The following is a 20,936-nucleotide window of genomic DNA, read 5'->3' as shown; positions in this document are numbered from 1 at the left end:
TAGCAAATGCGTTAGCTTTATTATTGTCGTTTTTACACCAATTTCCAAAAGAATCTTTGACTGGAACATTTCTCTTTTTAGCCCTCTTCAGGTATTTCGTAGCTTTCCATAAACAATGTTCATCATTTCGTGTAACTCCGAGGTTGTTTAAAAAATTTGCCAGGCGCTCGTTCTTTTGTAAATGTAGTTTAATTTTTAGCTCCTTAGTAGCCTTATTAAATAGACGTCTATCGTTCGGGTGTCTGCTATTTTGCCAACGTTTACGTAATCTTCTTTTCTCTCTCACCAATGTATCAATTTCTATGTCCATATTTTTCTTTGGCTTACTTGAAGTTTTAATAGCTGGAGTCGATAAGAATCCGGCTTCATGTAAAAGATTGTTAAAAATTTCGACAGCATTATCAATTTCCGAGGGGGATTTCAGAGATATATTTAAATTAAGATTGCTTTCAATCCAATATTGGAAATATTTAAAATTTGTTTGACCGGTTACAATCCTATATTTTTTGGTAATAGATTGCAAATTTGTTTTATAATTTATTAATATTGGTGTATGATCTGAGCTTAGATCATTGCAATCATATATATCAAGAAAATGATTTGATATTCCTTTGTACACAACAAAGTCTATTAGATCAGGAATTTTATATGGATCTGTTGGCCAGTAAGTTGGTTTTCCTGTCGATAACACAGAGTAGCCTTTATTTAATAGACATTTGTATAATTGGATACCTTTAGGATTATTCAATCTTGAGCCCCACCATGTATGTTTCGCGTTGTAGTCCCCTCCAACAAAGAATCTTGGTCCCAAAGTTTCAAAGAAATCTTCATACTGTTCGCATGTTAACGTATATCTCGGAGGAAAATAAATTGCACAAAATTGGACATCGCATTCGTTGCATTTAACCTTAATACAAGCTGCTTGTAGATGTGGTTTTCTAATTGCATTGGAAACCTCATAATTTATTGTAGACTTTATTAGTATGGCAGCTCCTGCGCGAGCTTTTTCATCTGGGTGATTAGCTTCTATCAGATCATATCCTTTTATTCCAAAATACGTTTTACACGTAAAATGTGTTTCTGAGACCAAAAGTATATCTATAAAGTTTGAAGTCAGGAACATTTCGATTTCCTGGGTATGATTGGAAAGCCCATTAGCATTCCATACGGCAATTTTTAGATTCAATTGCATAACTTTTGCAAAAGAACTGACATCATACTTAATAGTGTGTTTGTAAGTTCAATTTGTTTCTGTAGGAGGGATTCTATTTTAACAAAAGATGGTACCTCAGTTGATTTTACGGCTCCCGCATAGGTATTTTGGTTTTGACTGTTGAAAGTATTAGGAGGTTCATTGTGTAGATATGGATATTCGCCCTCATCATGAGATATACTGATATTTCTTCGACGAACTTGAACATTGACGTTATTTTGCCTTGTTTTTCTTACAACTCTTTGGTAGACAGAACAACCCTTATAATTAGCCGGATGATTTTCCTGACAGTTAACACATTTAGCTGGGATATTACTTGGTTTAGTACACTGTGACGTTGAATGACCAAGTCCACATTTGACACAGTTGAACGGTTTTCTACAATAAGTTTTTGTGTGACCGAATTCTTGACAGCGGTGGCATTGGACCATATCATCGGTTTTTCTCGGCGGTTCAATTTTAACAAGTGCGTTATTAATATCTCTAATATCATAAATGTCCCTATTTTTCGGTCCCGGCTCTAAGTCCACAAAGAACATTGGCAAAGGCGTTTTAGAAACTTTTTGTTTAACATTTGAAATACTCCTTACTTTATGGCCTTTGCTTTCAATGAAGTTCTTAATTTCAATAGTTGATGTAGATGGGTGTAGATTTTTTACAACGACTCTATATGCCCGTTCCTCCTTCAACTGGTATGTATGACACTTTACTTTTTTGTCGTTTAAGAATTTTATAAGTGTTCTGTACGATTCAACAGATTTAACCATAACCCTGACTTGTCCATCATTCATTGATTTGTAACAAAAGTCATTGGATCTAATAGCTGCAGTAATGTCTTTTACCATTTCTCCAATGTTTGTAACATTAGCAATAACAATAGATGGTGGTTTGGAAATATTTTCTACTTGTTCATCTTCATTTGTCTCTTCAGTGTTGTTTTCATTGTCGTTGCTTGCAAGAGCAGAGAACCTGTTTGCGCTAGCAGTTGTTTTTTTAATATTTTCGATTGCTTGTACCGAAGTACTTGATGTTACATTATTGTTGTGTGCAAATGTAAACATGTTTTTAAGACGAACATTATTTTGGGGATCATTGTTGTTATTTTTGCGTTTGTTATTGTTTTGCTTAGGCGATTCACTGCGATCTCGTTTTCTATTTGTTACAACTTGCCAGCTAACATCACAATCGTCACTTTCGTTCATCGCAAGATCCATGCTTTTTTAAACCATGAACATACGTACGTATGTACATTGATTTTTATTTTGTTCAGGTAAATAAATTGTAGTTGTTTTTTTTTTTTTTTTTTGAAGATTTTAGAAAAATTCACTCGGACAACTGAAAAGTATGCACGTGCGTACACATTCGCAGTCAGAAGGGAACTTGTAACACTAAATTAAAAGTACAAAAATCTATATGAAGACGATTATATTTATAAAAAGTCTTGCGAAATAATGAATGGAAAAGATCTAAGGAATTGATTGTGAACCATTTTGTATTTATAATTAAATTAAATTAAAAAAGTAACCGTGAAAATAAGCGGGTTTTCAGCTCGAAAACTGAACATAGTACTCAGCTTAACTCGGGGTAAAACTTTGACCTCTTGGGCCATAGGAGTGTAAATCAGGCGAAAGCTATATATGGGAGCCATATCTACTGGGAACCATATCTGTGGACGGATTTCAACCAAATTCAGTGTGGATATTTGTAATATCAATTCTACTCCGTGTGCAAAATTTCACGTAAATCGGAACAAAAGATTGGCTTCTGAGGCCATAGGAAATCAAATCAGGCGACAGCTATATATGGGAGCTATATCTGAACCTGAACCGATTTCAACCAAATTCGGAGTGCATATTTATAATGTGAATTCTACTCCCTGTGCAAAATTTCACGCAAATCGGAACAAAAGATTGCCCTCTGAGGTCATAGGAGAGTAAATCGGACGAAAGCTATATATGAGATTTGATTGATATTTTGCAAAATTTACGAGACTCACAAAATATTCGATTACACGAAATTGGAAGAAGATCGGTTGATAAATACGCCATTTCTGACCAGATCGGTTATAAATATATATGACAGCTATATCTAAATCTGATATAAATAGGGATCGTCTTTGGGCCGTATAAGAACCCTGTGACAAATTTGAGGACGATCGGACTTAAACTGCGAGCTGGACATTGCACACAAAAATTCATCAACAGACAGACAGACGGACAGACAGACATCGCTAAATCGACTCTGAATTTTATTCTAAGCTGATCGGTATACTAAAAGATGAGTCTATGACTACTCCTTCTCAGCGTTACATACAAATGCACAAACTTATTAAACTTCTGTACCACAGTAGTGATGAAGGGAATAAAAACGCCGATTAAATATGTATATAATTCAGTTTGACAAAATTTTCTATACAAATAAAATTTTAATAAAATTTTCTATAGAACTAAAATTTTTAAAAATTTTCTCTGGAAATAAAATTTTGATAAAATTTTGACAAAAGTTTTTATAGAAATAAAATTTTGGTAAATTACTTTTTTATAAATATGCGTCCTAGAGCGAAAAGGACGATAATTCGTGACCACCCCCAAAAAATTTAAAAATACACCCAAAACCTAAAAAAAATTGAAATTTTTATATGAAAAACTTCTTTTGCCCATATCTCCTTAAATATGCGTCCTAGAGCGAATAGGACGATAATTCGTGACCAACCCCAAAAAATTTAAAAATTCACCCAAAACCTAAAAAAAAATTGAATTTTTATATGAAAAACTTCTTTTGCCCATATCTCCTAAAGTAAGCGTCCTAGAGCGAAAAGGTCCTAGAGCGAAAAGGACTCGAGTGGCAACCATGATTATGAACCGATATGGACCAATTTTTGGGTGATTGGGGATCGCTATATATAACTATAGACCGATATAGCGGCCATATACTAGCGCAATGTACCAAATTTCAACCGAATCGGATGAATTTTACTCTTCCAAGAGGTTAAATCTGGGGATCGGTTTATATGGGGGGCTATATATAATTATGAACCGATGTAGATCAATTTTTCATGGTTGTTAGAGACCATATATCAACACCATGTACCAAATTTCAGCCAGATCGGATGAAATATGCTTATCTTAGAGGCTCAGCAAGCCAAACTTGGGGTCCGTTTATATGGGGGCTATACGTAAAAGTGAACCGATATGGCCCATTTGCAATACCATATGATCTACATTAGTAACAACTACTTGTGCCAAGTTTCAAGACGATAGCTGGTTTCCTTCGGAAGTTAGCATGCTTAACATAGAACGACTCAGAATTTCACCACGACCAGAATATATATACTTCATGAGATCTTAGAGCAACATTTCGATGTGTTACAAACGGAATGACAATGTTAATATACCCTCATCCTATGGTGGAGGGTATAAAAACCATTCCTTGAGTCCAAGTGCTACAAAATTTACTTCAATTGTACGTTATTTCATGATAAACAAATATGTACATTCAGAAAAATTATATAAAGGGTAGTTAAATTGTAAGGGTGTGAAGTTAAAGTTGTTTTTTAAAGTTGTTTTTAGCCAAGACACAAACCACCAGAAAAATTTTTTAATTTTCCCTTTTCAGCGAAAATTCGCACAAAATCAAACGAATTTCATCTTGATTTGTTGCTGTTTGACTAAAAGCAATAAAATATGAACACATTTTGTTAATTATTTTATATTTACCTTTAAACTATAGGGAGTTAAAACCCAAAAATATGACTAAACTGTTGAAAGCTGATTTTGGCTATTTCTGATAGACGATAATGAACCAAAGGGGGTACACGTTGGTTACCCCAACTGGGGAGCGTACCCCAGTGAAAAGCCCATGGGCGTAGCTCATCTGTGTGAGGAGAAATCAGGGGGGGGATTCAAATCAATTTTATGTCTATTTTTGAACGCATTATGAATACAATTTCTTTTAAATTTTAAAACCAGTAGACAGCCCAGACTGAGTAGAAAGCTACAGTTGCATTTCCATAACCGTAGCGTATTAAAATTTTAAAAGGGGGGCTAAGTAATTTTAGTAAAAATTTCGATATGGATTTTCGCCTATTTACACCCCACGACAACGAACTAAAGTGGGTATACGTAGGTAGCTGCACCCTTGGAGCATCCCCCAGTGAAAGCCCCATGGGCGTAGCTCATCTGTGAGAGGAGAAAACACAATGGGGATAAAAGTACTTTTTGTTAGAACATCAACTATTTTCAACACTGATTTTCGCCTATTTAGACTCCACGACAACGAACTAAAGTGGGTATACGTAGATAGCTGCATCCTTGGAGCATCCCCCAGCGAAAGCCCCATGGGCGTAGCTCATCTGTGAGAGGAGAAAAGTTAATAGGGGTAAAAGTACTTTTTGTTAGAATATCAACTATTTTCAACACTGATTTTCGTCTATTTAGACCCCACGACAACGAACTAAAGTGGGTATACGTAGGTAGCTGCACCCTTGGAGCATCCCCCAGTGAAAGCCCCATGGGCGTAGCTCATCTGTGAGAGGAGAAAACACAATGGGGATAAAAGTACTTTTTGTTAGAACATCAACTATTTTCAACACTGATTTTCGCCTATTTAGACTCCACGACAACGAACTAAAGTGGGTATACGTAGATAGCTGCATCCTTGGAGCATCCCCCAGTGAAAGCCCCATGGGCGTAGCTCATCTGTGAGAGGAGAAAACACAATGGGGATAAAAGTACTTTTTGTTAGAACATCAACTATTTTCAACACTGATTTTCGCCTATTTAGACTCCACGACAACGAACTAAAGTGGGTATACGTAGATAGCTGCACCCTTGGAGCATCCCCCAGTGAAAGCCCCATGGGCGTAGCTCATCTGTGAGAGGAGAAAAGTTAATGGGGGTAAAAGTACTTTTTGTTAGAACATCAACTATTTTCAACACTGATTTTCGCCTATTTAGACCCCACGACAACGAACTAAAGTGGGTATACGTAGGTAGCTGCACCCTTGGAGCATCCCCCAATGAAAGCCCCATGGGCGTAGCTCATCTGTGAGAGGAGAAAAGTTAATGGGGGTAAAAGTACTTTTTGTTAGAATATCAACTATTTTCAACACTGATTTTCGCCTATTTAGACCCCACGACAACGAACTAAAGTGGGTATACGTAGGTAGCTGCACCCTTGGAGCATCCCCCAGTGAAAGCCCCATGGGCGTAGCTCATCTGTGAGAGGAGAAAAGTTAATAGGGGTAAAAGTACTTTTTGTTAGAATATCAACTATTTTCAACACTGATTTTCGTCTATTTAGACCCCACGACAACGAACTAAAGTGGGTATACGTAGGTAGCTGCACCCTTGGAGCATCCCCCAGTGAAAGCCCCATGGGCGTAGCTCATCTGTGAGAGGAGAAAACACAATGGGGGTAAAAGTACTTTTTGTTAGAACATCAACTATTTTCAACACTGATTTTCGCCTATTTAGACCCCACGACAACGAACTAAAGTGGGTATACGTAGGTAGCTGCACCCTTGGAGCATCCCCCAATGAAAGCCCCATGGGCGTAGCTCATCTGTGAGAGGAGAAAAGTTAATGGGGGTAAAAGTACTTTTTGTTAGAATATCAACTATTTTCAACACTGATTTTCGTCTATTTAGACCCCACGACAACGAACTAAAGTGGGTATACGTAGGTAGCTGCACCCTTGGAGCATCCCCCAGTGAAAGCCCCATGGGCGTAGCTCATCTGTGAGAGGAGAAAACACAATGGGGATAAAAGTACTTTTTGTTAGAACATCAACTATTTTCAACACTGATTTTCGCCTATTTAGACTCCACGACAACGAACTAAAGTGGGTATACGTAGATAGCTGCATCCTTGGAGCATCCCCCAGTGAAAGCCCCATGGGCGTAGCTCATCTGTGAGAGGAGAAAACACAATGGGGATAAAAGTACTTTTTGTTAGAACATCAACTATTTTCAACACTGATTTTCGCCTATTTAGACCCCACGACAACGAACTAAAGTGGGTATACGTAGGTAGCTGCACCCTTGGAGCATCCCCCAGTGAAAGCCCCATGGGCGTACCTCATCTGTGAACGCAGAAAAGTTAATGGGGGTAAAAGTACTTTTTGATAGAACATCAACTATTTTCAACACTGATTTTCGCCTATTTAGACCCCACGACAACGAACTAAAGTGGGTATACGTAGGTAGCTGCACCCTTGGAGCATCCCCCAGTGAAAGCCCCATGGGCGTAGCTCATCTGTGAGAGGAGAAAAGTTAATAGGGGTAAAAGTACTTTTTGTTAGAATATCAACTATTTTCAACGCTGATTTTCGTCTATTTAGACCCCACGACAACGAACTAAAGTGGGTATACGTAGGTAGCTGCACCCCTGGAGCATCCCCCAGTGAAAGCCCCATGGGCGTAGCTCATCTGTGAGAGGAGAAAAGTTAATAGGGGTAAAAGTACTTTTTGTTAGAATATCAACTATTTTCAACACTGATTTTCGTCTATTTAGACCCCACGACAACGAACTAAAGTGGGTATACGTAGGTAGCTGCACCCTTGGAGCATCCCCCAGTGAAAGCCCCATGGGCGTAGCTCATCTGTGAGAGGAGAAAAGTTAATGGGGGTAAAAGTACTTTTTGTTAGAACATCAACTATTTTCAACACTGATTTTCGTCTATTTAGACCCCACGACAACGAACTAAAGTGGGTATACGTAGGTAGCTGCACCCCTGGAGCATCCCCCAGTGAAAGCCCCATGGGCGTAGCTCATCTGTGAGAGGAGAAAAGTTAATGGGGGTAAAAGTACTTTTTGTTAGAACATCAACTATTTTCAACACTGATTTTCGCCTATTTAGACCCCACGACAACGAACTAAAGTGGGTATACGTAGGTAGCTGCACCCTTGGAGCATCCCCCAGTGAAAGCCCCATGGGCGTAGCTCATCTGTGAGAGGAGAAAACACAATGGGGATAAAAGAAAGATTTGTTACAATTTCAACTATTTCAACACTTATTTTCGCCTATGTAAATGATCGTCTGACTCCGGATCCTTTTTCATGTAAATGTTGGTAGCCGACACTATGCTATAGAATTCCGCCTACAGAAATTTCGTTGGGGAAACATCAATTCAGTTGGTTATGTATTACTTATGGAATAACAATTTCAACAAGTTTTTATGAAATCTCACAAAATTGTCGTTAACTAAAGTAGCCATATATAACTGATGGGCACCGATAGTATGTTCCATTCCATATGTTGTAAAATCGTTCATATATGTTTCCTTTAGAACATTTGATTTCCGTTAACATGCATCTAAATTAATATATTTGTTTTTTAACGTGCGAGTTTACTGAACAATTTTGCTGCAAACATTAGCGAACAGACCTAATCTCTGTAGTAGTGAATACCTGCTAAATGCTAAAAAAGAAGAAGACTATTAGAATTGCGCCTTCTTCAATTTTAATATAAATAAATATAATTTAGCACGTGTATGACAAGGATGGCAATATAGTTGTCCATGTCATCAATATGAATTTGCCTTTTCATTTCGTAAGTTGATCATTTTGACATGTTCAACGTAACAGACAAGGACGTCAATATACTTATTGTATCTAACTATCCTTTACCAAGAAGGCTTTCATTAAAGAAGACGATATTTGACAAGAAAACAATGCGCTTCAATAACGCATTATTATTAAAATTCACTACAGAAATGGTGAAAATGGACAATTCGCAAAACTAAGCAGTTTAAGTGGGATCAACGAATAGTGTGGATTGTGTAGAGGATTTGGATAACTTTTAATTTCAACAAAACTATAGCTAAACTACCCGGAATAAATAACAAACAATCCATAAACTAAATTGGAATGGTTCTCGTGGAAAAAGTCTGCTTAAAATGTCACCCAAAGTATTTTCAATAATCAAGAGCTTGTGGTATATGGAACTTTTTGTTTGCTCTTGTGCAAAGACAAGACGTTTTTAATAAGTTGTTTTTGTACTATAAAATTATTGTAAAACGTTACCATATTTGAAGATTGTTTAATTTAAAGATAAGATACCTCAATTTACAGAATATTTCTTAAACAAAGACTGGATGTTTTGTTAATTAAAATATATTTAATTTAAATAAATTTGATATTGTATTACAAAATTTGGGATGTATATTCTTTCATACTAGGTCAACATTAGATGTAGTTTTCAATTGAATTCTGAGAAATTTGAAATCTGGAAAAATGCATCTGCTGTAATATAATATAAAATGAAGAGCATTGGTTTTTGGGATGCATTTAACTAGCAAGTAATAATACAAAATTTTATTCGTGTAGCAAGATTTCTGCATCTTAAAATATTTTTTACCGTCGACAACCCGTCCGTGTCCTCCTTATTGACATTTGTGTGCCCTCCATTCATAAAAATAAATTGCCGAATTAATCCATCATCTGAAATATTACTACAATTAGTCATATGGGAAGGTCTACAATTTGGCCCACAAAAATATCAGAAATGTTTCTGTTGGATGTTTTCGACCACAGAGTTCATTTTTTTTAATTTTGGGTATAAAGTAATTTTTCCACCATCGAATTGCCTTAGAACAGCCCTCCACCTTTTTCCAGATTGATGAAGATCACACTATTTCAATAGCAAAAAACATTGCTTATCACCTTTCGGAAACGATTCAAAATCTTGCTTGGATTGCACTTAAACACCGTCCAGCATTGCACTGAAATGGTTCCACGTTTGTGTTTTGTTGCGAAGATCAAACATTCCGTGCGGCATTTGAACTAGACCTGAACCTGAATGTGGCTCAACAAATTTTTTTTCGACATTACCATAAAAATCATTTGTTTATTTTGACATACTATCCAAAGTTGCCAACCGTATTTTATATTTTGTGGGGATTTGGAATTGGTTTTTAAAAAATGCAGAAAATTTTAAGGTGGGTTCTACGGACGGAATGTCTGTTTTTGCAAATAATCTTACAATGTGGCCACTCGATACGAATTGTCGATGATGACGAAATAATTGGTAAATTTGTTATCGATCCCATAAACATGTATCAGTATCGATTGTGCCTTCGGATTTAACTTATAGTGTGGCCAATATCTGGGATATGTTCGACACGAGCTCTGTCGTCAGAATAAACTTATAGTCTGGACGGTGAATTAGCCCGTAAAATCAAAATTCGGCGGCGACTTGACGGTTAAGGTGGCGCGAGTAGACTCGGCAATTGAGTCAAGTCAGCGTTTACAAAAAGTTGGACCGAAAATTTGTGCACCCTTCATATTAATTACTGTGAACACAACCATACCGATTATCGGCAGGCTGCTTACATGAATTTCTTATTGGAGGTCAAATTTGTTATGCGTGGTTCAGATTATGTAATTTGAATAGAGCAGACGATGCTGTCTTCATTTAGGTGATGTACGGCAATATGTTGAAACCGATTGTTTAAATAGCAGGTATTTGGTAATTTATTTGACCACTAAATTTTGAAAGATATAAAGAGCAGATAAAAAAGAATTGTATTAACGTTTTTAAAGTGATTTACCCCAAAAATATATTGAAAAAGTGCTTTATAATTCCAAACAAACTTAATTCCGGCATACAAGTTTTATATTACTTGAAGGTAAATATTTTATTATGCAATGAAATGAATCTCCCAAATATATTTGCAATATAATTTTAAAAGGTACATTCCAGGACCATGGCAAAAGATCAACTAACAAGTTATTTGGTAAAATTAGTATACCTAAGTTATGCTAATCTCCAATCAAAAAACAAACCTAACTTTGCAACTTTAAATAAAAGTGGTGGGCTTTTTGACAAAATGTTTTCCTATTTTAAACAAATTCGACACCTTTCAAGGAGAAATATATCCAATAATACGAATAATAAACGAAAATTTTGGCATTTGATTAGGAGAACTGTAAGTACATTTAAAGTATTAGACTCAATTATTTCAAAACATCTACTAAACATTTTGAGCGATTTTGGAAAATAACACTAGAACCAGATTTACTTAAAATTTTAAGTAAATCTGGTTAAAGATTAATAGGTCGGTACTATGTTTGTATTTCACTAGTGGAAACCAAAATTGCAAAAAACATATAAAGATTTGACTTTTCTATGCAAAACCCAACATAGCTTGGTGGAAATTGTCCATATTATCAAATCAAAATCTTTTCTTTTCTAATATTAATGCAGCATAAGAAAGTAACATTGAATATTTTTGATATTCACCTGTAAAACACGAACCTAGTACAAGATCCAACTAATTTATTCACTTACAAACTAATACTTAAAAAGCCTGCTGAAAAGAGAGAAATTTTCAAGCTCAATTCCAAGAAATAACGTCTTTTTGACAATAAATACTAATATAGCGGCTAGAATCTGTATTAGGTTTTATTTTATCCTTAGAATTTCCGTGGGTAATAAAATTTTTCGGTTCTAAAGGTGGGTATTAAGTTCGAGTTTAGCCGCTAAACTCGCCATTTTACACGCTTACTTTTCTTAATATCCATTTTAAAGAATAAAAACTGTGTAAAAAGTTGTTCTGGGTTACTCCCCATCAAGTTATATCAAAATTTGCATAAAGATGTATAAATTTTTAGCTTTTTTACTGACTTATTTTTGGTTTTAGAGGCTAAAGGTGAGTACTAAGTTCGAGTTTAGCTGCTAAAATCACAAATAAATCAGCAAAATCAATATAAAATTATACTTCTTTGATAAACATTTTTTTCAGAACTAAAGCAACTTTTCACAAAGTTTATATTTTTTATATTGGATTGCTAAAGAAAAGTAATCGTGAACAAATTGCAATTTTACGGGCCAAAGGTAAGTATTAAGTTCAAGTTTTGCTGCTAAAATCGAAAACAAATCAGAAAAACAGTATAAAATTATACCTCTTTGATGTAAATTTTATTAAAACTTGGTGGAAAATACGACAAAACACCTTTTCAAAAAGTTCACTATTCTTATAATGGATTATTAGAGAAAAGTAATCGTGAAAAATTGCGATTTTAGCGACTAAAGGCCAGTATCAATTTGGCATTATCGCACTAAATTGGTCATTTTTTCACGGTTACTTTTCTTTGATAATTCATTTCACCGAAAATAAACATTTTACATTTTTGCATTGGATCATTCCCCATCAAGGTATAATAAAATTTGCAACAAGAAGATATAATTTTATTCTATTTTTGCAGATTTAGTTTTGATGTTAGCGGCTAAACTCGAACTTCAGTTAGTATTCACATTAAAACCAAATATAGTACCCAACTTAAGTAATATTTAAAATGTGGTTGGCAACTTTGGATAGCATATGGAAGTAAACAATTCGATGCTTTCAATGTAGTTTTTATATCTTTGACGAGATATCCTTTTGTTGTGCTGTGTCCAAGTTCCTGCTTTAAATGTTTGATTTGCGCGATAATTGCTGGATTTCCTAACTACGGAAAAACATCGACTGTCTGCGAAAGCTTAGAGGCAGAGATATGACAATTCGATGCTGAGAAAAGTTTCACTTTTCCCCAATTTAATGCCACAAATATCAGTCGGTTTGGTTTATTAGAATACAAAAACATTTCAAATATTTTTGTGAGCCAAATTTTAGGCGTTCTAATTATTATTCTCACTAATTATTGTAGATCCTACTATAAATAAAGGAATGTTTCAGATGATGTACTTTTTCGCCAAATTATTTTTATGAACGGATGGCACATGAAGTCAAATCGCGAGATTGGTTTCTTTGGACACAAGAACAGGGATGGATTGTTTTCGATCAAAAATTATTGTTAAGTGGCAAAAATCTTGCTATACGAAAAAAGTTGCACTTTTTACTATTGATTCTAGCCGAAGGGAAAATCTGAAATTTACTTTCGATATAATAACCTTATTATTTCGTTTATAACATATATAAATATTGGACTTAGACACTATGACGTATATACTTTCTGGGTCTTGGTGAAGTTCTTAGTCAATCTAGCAATGTCCGTCCGACTCTTGAAATCACGATATTTTCCGACCGAAACAAGTTTTCAGCTTGCAACTTGTAGTTGATATTGATTGATGGTGTTGCAAATTTTTATCTAACATAGATTCCATATGGACAATGTTAAAAAGATTAAAGATGCCTTCCCATCCGCAACTATAGTAATTTGAATGTGAATTAAAGTTCTTGGTAAAACTTTTTACGCAATCCACGGTGGAGTGTACATAAGATTTGGCCTAGTCGAACTCTCGGCCGTACATACCTATTGTTAACTAGCATAGCCAAATGAAAATGACTCTAGGTGGCTTTATATGTTAAGAAAGTAAGTTAAGTTGCAAAAAAGTAAGAAGTTGGATAAGCAATTGGTCTTTTTAGAGAAATTTTGCTCCCTTGGATATGCTCACAAACCAATTCTACTCACATAACTTTATTTCAGTTGCCATCAAGTATTTTTTGACGAAGAATTTTTTACAAACTAAGTTATTAAAAGTTAAGGTCACAACGAGCTTTTCCATTTCAGCAGAATTTTCATTTTAAGTAGGATTTTAGAATGTGTTTACTACCAAATTTCTTTAGAATCGCAGAGTAAGTAGTCCGTATAGTACCTTAGTGAAAATTTCAGAAGAAAGTAACATATGCGAAAGATATATTTCCGACATATACGTCGTGAGGACTTCATTCGATATTTCTAAAAATACATAATTTAACTTTAGTTAAGTTCATGGATTTTATTATGTTTTATATTCGTTTTAATATTCATAATATTTTTGTTTGTTTATTTTTTCTTTTGCTTTTGTATCTGATTTTATAATTTAAGATTGATCGCAATCATCTTATAGATGGCATGTATTCGGAATGAAAGAATAAATAAATATATTTTTGTGGATAAGCAATTTAATTCGCAAACCTGAACATGGGGTTAAAATTTCTCCAATATGATACAGTTTTATTCACTTTAGTCGTTTTTCACTTGCTTTAGTTTCATGATATAAAGTCATCGAAAAATTTGTACACATTTGAACATTGTACAATACATTTAAAATTAGTCGAAAGTTGTTCAGAATTTCGTAAAATTTGTAAATTTAACTTTTTTACAAATTCTAACCCAAATTGTCTACACAAAAGTAATATTTCTTAGTATTTTTCTTGAATTTTTCGCAAAATATTAAACTACATAATTTCTTCAATCTATTATAAAGAAATAAGTTATACAATTTTTTGCAAAATCAACCCAATTTGATTCGTAATGACGATTTTCTTTTAATAATTTTTAAAATAATTTACTATTACTATTTCATCCTCATATTAGGAACCAAAATCTTTCCAAACAATTTTGAAAAATTTTGAAGAATTTTGCACTATCAGAAATTTGAATGATTTGTATATGGAAATTCACGACCACACAGCTTCAAAACTGAATACAACACTTTCAAAACCAACCACAATTATTAGAAATAAAGACCTTCAATCTAATAATTACCCCAAACAGGAACACATTGTCAAAACAACAAACACATCTCACGTCAATAACAGTATAATAGTAAATTCCACAAGTGACCACACCACACCAGCTTCATTTAATTTGCCAACTCATTATTCAGGATTTAAAATTTTCAATGAAATAGTTAGTTCAACCCCAAGTACCACAAATATTTTAAGAGAACAAAGCGTCACTAATATATCACCAAATAAAGTCCCTCAATCTAATCATTGTCATAAACAGGAGAACATTGTCAAAACAACAAACACATTTCAGCTCAAAAACAACTACATCACACCAGCTTCATTTAATTTACCAACCCAACATTCAGAGCTTAAACTTTCCAATAGAATGGTTGGTTCAACCCCACATGCAATAAATATTTTAAAAGAACATAGCGTTACCAACATATCACCAATTTTGTTTAAGAGGGAAATAGTAAAATCTAGTACAAACAATGAAATATTTGCGAACTTTGAAGAATTTGTATCGAGTACTGACGAAATAGTCTCCTGTAGTGGAAACGATCTGAAAAGCACTAAACTCTCCATGTTGGAAACCACAGAGGATATCACTAATGACAACTCAGAGCTAACAGAGTACGCAAACCTTAGACGGAGACACAAAATTTCAAGGTATCCAAATACAAGCATCCAAATAATAAGAAACCCGGTACATAAAAAAGCCACAAAGAAAGGTGCAAAAGGGGTATACAAATATATGGTCGGTAATTTTTATTTTAAAATAGGTGATATGGACTTCCTAAAGCACCGTTTTGACAATGCCATAACGAAAGAGTCCATGAAGTTTTGGGAAGATGTCATTCGTCAAAACTTTTATGAACAAGTTCATAATGTATGCCCTGTTAACTTTAGCAATCATCGCATGGCCACGCGACAAAACATTTTCTCTTTATATGCTGTATGCATTTATTATAACAAAGGCTGCAGGCGGTACAAATTTATTTTAAATTTGACCACGGTTCCTTTCCATGTATTTGTGTTCTCGGACTCAAAAATAGCGAAACATCCACGAAATTGCAAAATGGTTCAACAATCCCGCGCGATTAGACGAGAAATTGCAAAAAATATGTTGAAAAATCAATTTGCTACAAATTATAGAAACAAAAAATTGAATGAACTTTCAAAAGCACTGCAAAAAACAGGAAACATGGGTGACGTTGTAACTGAAGTCGTTGCAAGAAAAATGAGATCGGAGGAGCTAAGAAGATTTGACCGTGCTAAAGATCCCTTAGTAGATGTAATACTGATGCAAAAAGATAAAAAGTATGCATCATTCATCAGAAGGGTATCGTCGCCAATGGAAATTTATTTGTTTTCGGTCGAACAGTTGAGCTTGCTACAGCGAAACAAAAATATTCTTCTGAAAAAGAGTCGCAATTCACTTTTTTTTGACTCAACTGGAGGCATTATAAGTAAATTTGACCGGAATTCGAAAATGGTGTTTACATACTCCATGGTTCTTCACATAGCTGAAGCTGAAAAAAAGGGTATTGTAGTACCCATTGCAGAAGCGTTGCTGTGCCGCCACTTTGAAAAGGATATTTCCCATTTTTTGTGGGAAATCCAAGTTTTCTGCCTCGAGAATAATATAAAGTGGCCTATTTGTTCTCGAATAGTAACCGACTGGAGCTGGGCTTTGATTAATTCTTGTATAGTTCGTTTTAATAAGGACATACATAATATAACAGAGTATCTCGAAAACTGCTACATTTTCCTGTTAAAAGAACATAAACGATTAAATTTTGTGATTGTTCAGCTGTGCTATTGCCATTTTATTAGAATAATGAGGAAGGATATCGAAAAATACGCCAACAAACAACAGGCCAAATTTTTCGCAATAATTTTTTTTAAAGCAATACACATATCGGAGCTGGCAGATATGTGGGCATGGTTCAAACATCTATGCACAATATTGTTGTCATCAAACATTTCAAATAATCTAGAAATAGCTAAAACAAATATTCGTTTATTAAGTTCTGAAGAATTTGAAGTACCAGAAATCCCCTCGTCAACAAGCCTGCGAACTAAAACAGATACCACTGAACCAAATTATAAAAAAAGTGTATTTTATAAAAAAGCCCGAGAAATAATGAATGCAGTAAAAGAGAATATTAATAAATCAAAGAAAAAAACTCCAGCCAATAAATATTTTAACGAGAAGCTATTAATGTTGACACTAACCAAATATATGCCATATATTCCCTTATGGTCAAATGTTATGGGCACACATGTCGATAAATTAAAGACGAGTATTTCCAACAGCCCAGTAGAAGGTTACTTCTCCATTACAAAAAACAAAACTTTAGAAGAAAAAAGATACGTTAGACCTACAGAATATATAAGAAAATCGAAGCAATATATCGATGCAAAAATAAAAGACCTTGAAATTAAATACGAACTATCAGAATATGTGCCGCAAAATAAAAAAAAAATTAAAATTGTTGAAGAAACCTGGAAAAGAACGCCTTTGAAAGTAAAAAAAAATATTAATGTAAAAATTACTCAAGGTGAAAAAGTTTTGAAAACACTTTCAAAAGAAAATAAACAGATCTTATACTGTAGTAAAAAGATGCCGGAAAACTTAAGAATGAAGCGATTCTTGATAGGGAACTATTTACATATATTCCAATCGTGCTCCATAAAAGTGGAAAATTATCAAACTTATGTGTTATACTTACACGAGTACGAATCGCTTAATAAAAAGCAGTGGCTGTATGACAATATATTAGAAATTTACACACACATTTCACTTTACGAAAATAACATTAAAAATGCAAAAGTTTATACGTGCCATCAAGGATATTTATTTTTTTTTGATAACAAGAATATAATAAAAATGAGTGATATCAGCACATGTAGTGTAGTCGTAATACCAGCCATCCACAACAGCCACTTCATATTTTCCTTTGTGGATATTTCGACAAAAAAGTATATATGTATAGATCCCAAAGGAAAAACCAGCAATGCAAAAGTTATGGAGAAAAAACTTAAAGCAATTTTTGATAATTTTGAAAAGGAAAAACATTGCAAAGATATTAAAAAATGGCGTAATGCAACTCCTAATCACGACATTCAGCAAGATGATTATAATTGTGGCGTATATTATTGCTTAATGATGGAAGCAATATTAAAAAAACATTCTCTAGAAAACTTAAAAAATCCCGATTTATATAGAGAGACTATAAAGAACAAATTACTTATACATAGCAAAGATATGTCAAACGAGTGCCTCCATTGCGAGAACATTGGAGAATTTACAACATATAGGTGCACAAGTTGTAGCCGCATAATTGACAGCGAGTGCTTAAAACAACATTACAATTTAAAAGAATGTAATGAAAACTTTTTGTGTTATCTATGTGAGTACAACTCATGAATTAACTGGTTTGCATTCCATTCGCTAGCGATGTATTCATTTAGTTGAATTAAATTTCTTGAATTTGAATCGAACTACAATCAATTGAAAGATTCCAAATAGCTTTCGCTGGTTTCATACATCGGTCTGATTTTATATTTTGGTTTTGTTGTAGATGGAAATATTAAAAAGAGGGATATAAAGATCAAATTTTCAATTATTTTGATGAAACTTAAATGGATTTAAGATAACGCACATTCATTGAAAGGACAGTGATGTTTAATTCGCAATAAATATTGAACTCTAGTTTTGTTAACCGCCTTTATAACCATTTCATTCAATTTTGTAAAATAAACATCAAATTTCTCCAGTTAAATTCATTTAACTGTACTGCAAGAAAAAAACACAATGAATGACGAAATGAACTCAATTTGTTTTAACTGATAAAAGAAGTTCGTTATTTATCTACAATTTTTTAGTGAAACTTAAGAAATACTTCATTATTTGTATTTTTTTTTGTTTGTTTATAACTTAAAAATTTTAACTAAGACTTAAAGCTATTAACCAAAATGCAGTTTAAAAAAGTTAATTAATTTTTTTGTGTTAATTTAATTTTTCATTCATTTTTTATTACCACTTATTGTCATTTCTGAATATTTTTTTTTTTAATTTTAAACTAAGTATAAACTTATGGCACTTGTTATAGTTCCTTATAAATGAATACCAAAAATAACGCGAATTAGGGATTTAATACATTTCTCTTACTAGTCGAATAAATAAAATTGAAGTTTATGGTACATTTTATACAACAAAACTAACAATTACAGTTTATTAGTAGAATAGGAATTTACGTTAGAAAATTTTATATAAGAAAATCCATATATGTGTTCTAGCTAAAAGTTAAAGGCTTGAAGCCGTTATTTTGTTTCTTTTTTTCCTTTATTATAGATTTTTTCGTTTTTTATATATAAAAAATATTACTGTGATATATTTTATATCATACGAATGCATCCATCCTATGATAAATAACATACTGTAGCATGACATACATTTAAAATAGAACCAATTTTACCATATCAAAATATCCAAAAAATGAACACATGTTCTTGCTAAAAATCGTTAATTAATTTCAGCTGAATTTATTGTACCGAATGTCAGATTGAATTACGGATGCTTTGCTTTGTATGATGTATGTTTAGCAGCTGTTTATTTATGTAGCTGTACCAAAGTCACCTGATTTATAAAGCTTTAAAATAAATCTACTATGTACTACGATGTATTTGATATGTTATTAATATTATTTTTATTACATCCATACGATAATCTTTGTTAAATGCATACCAAGATGAGTAAATAAATAAAAAAAATAAATAAAACAAAAATATAAATTAATCAAATTTTTCGTTTTATTATTTTATAGCACATGCATTTCCAGTTTTCACATTTGACAGAATTCGATTATAAAATACTACGTCTCAAGATTCCTTCAAAGAATGTTGACTTACGGCCATTTTCATGTAGCTCCGGTACACACAAAATTTTTTTTCTGATTCAATCACGAAATTAATTAATCCAATTAATTTTTTAATTGAAATGTCTTCAATCACGAAAATGATAGTATCAATCAACAGTTTTACCTGGACACGAAAAACAACACTTGATTAAAAAATTAATTGATTTCATTAGCAAGTTTCAATTAATTTTTTAATTGATTCGATTAAAAATTTAATTGATGTTGATTGCAAGCCTCAATTAATTTTTTCATTAAAAACTTGACTATTTTCAATTACGTTCTTCCATGACTTAGTGTTTTTAGTTTGATTAAATAATTGATTGTTTGAAATAAATTTTTAGTTAAAAATTAAAAAAAAATCATGGCTTTTTTAATTGACTTAGTCTTCCGAGTTTGATTAATAAGTTAATTGTATCAATAAATCTTTTAATTCAAAATTTTCAATCATTGACTTAATTAACTTCCATCTTGTTTAAAAAGTTATATGTATCAATTAATTTATTAATTGAAAGAATGTTTAACTTCAATCAACTTTTTAATTGGAAATATTTTGGTGATATTTTTTCTGTGTAGCCTTTAACTGTCAGTTAGCAGAAAGCAAATTCCAAATATCTTCTCTCTGTGCAACTTTAACTGAAACATTTTCAGCAGTTAAGTTCATAACCAATATATGGAGTATAAAGGCAAGATGAGAGATATGTCCATACACCGCAAAAAATATTGTCGTGAGGCCAAAGATTTCATGTCTTTAAAATATGAATGCGAATTTTGCTTAACAGAAAAGACGCATTTCTCTGATATAAATTTTTTCCTTGTTCAAAAGACGATAAACTTCCAAATGAAGTCGTTTTTACTTAAAAAATCGTCAAAATCAATGAAATCGGCTTTAAATTTGTTGACTTTTTGCATGTTGGCTACAAAGTTGAAAAGCATTTAAAAATCGGAGATGTTTTTCAACACTTTATTTTAAAGACGATTTTTACTTAAAACCTAGCATAATTTCTATTTGAAGTCGAGTCTGAATTTGAAAATTTCCCAATAAACACAAACGTTTGAAAAATACTAAAATTCAATAATTTTTCAAACATTTTTTCAAAGGATTAGGGTAATATTCAAGTTGAGAAATTGTTGAGAAAATCGCGTTCTCAACAAAAAACAGACATTACCCTCAACAGTAAATTTCAACACAATAGCAATAATTTCTCAATTGTAATCCTCAAATTGAAATGCATCGCTACTCAATAATTTGTCAAACAGTTTTCAATGTGAGAAAAATAAAAAATTACCATTGTTGCGAATACTTTCAAACCACAATTTGTATGAAAGTCAATCCTAGTTCTAACTGGAAGTCAATACTAAA

The 20,936-nt window shown here is 33.1% G+C and overlaps 1 long non-coding RNA gene across 1 annotated transcript; it reads right to left on the bottom strand.

The window, feature by feature from the left end:
* Positions 1-9,311: 9,311 nt before the first annotated feature.
* On the bottom strand, positions 9,312-10,046 carry LOC142226543 (uncharacterized). Its single transcript, XR_012719692.1, has 2 exons — positions 9,877-10,046; positions 9,312-9,654 (listed from the first exon to the last, which is right to left on the bottom strand). It is a non-coding gene; the product is annotated as an uncharacterized LOC142226543 (long non-coding RNA).
* Between the last annotated feature and the right edge of the window lie 10,890 nt (positions 10,047-20,936).

Source organism: Haematobia irritans, chromosome 2 (assembly GCF_050003625.1).
Source record: "Haematobia irritans isolate KBUSLIRL chromosome 2, ASM5000362v1, whole genome shotgun sequence".
Classification (NCBI taxonomy): Eukaryota; Metazoa; Arthropoda; class Insecta; order Diptera; family Muscidae; genus Haematobia; species Haematobia irritans.
Note: the sequence above shows the minus strand (reverse complement) of the source record. Positions and strands in the feature narration are given on the sequence as shown.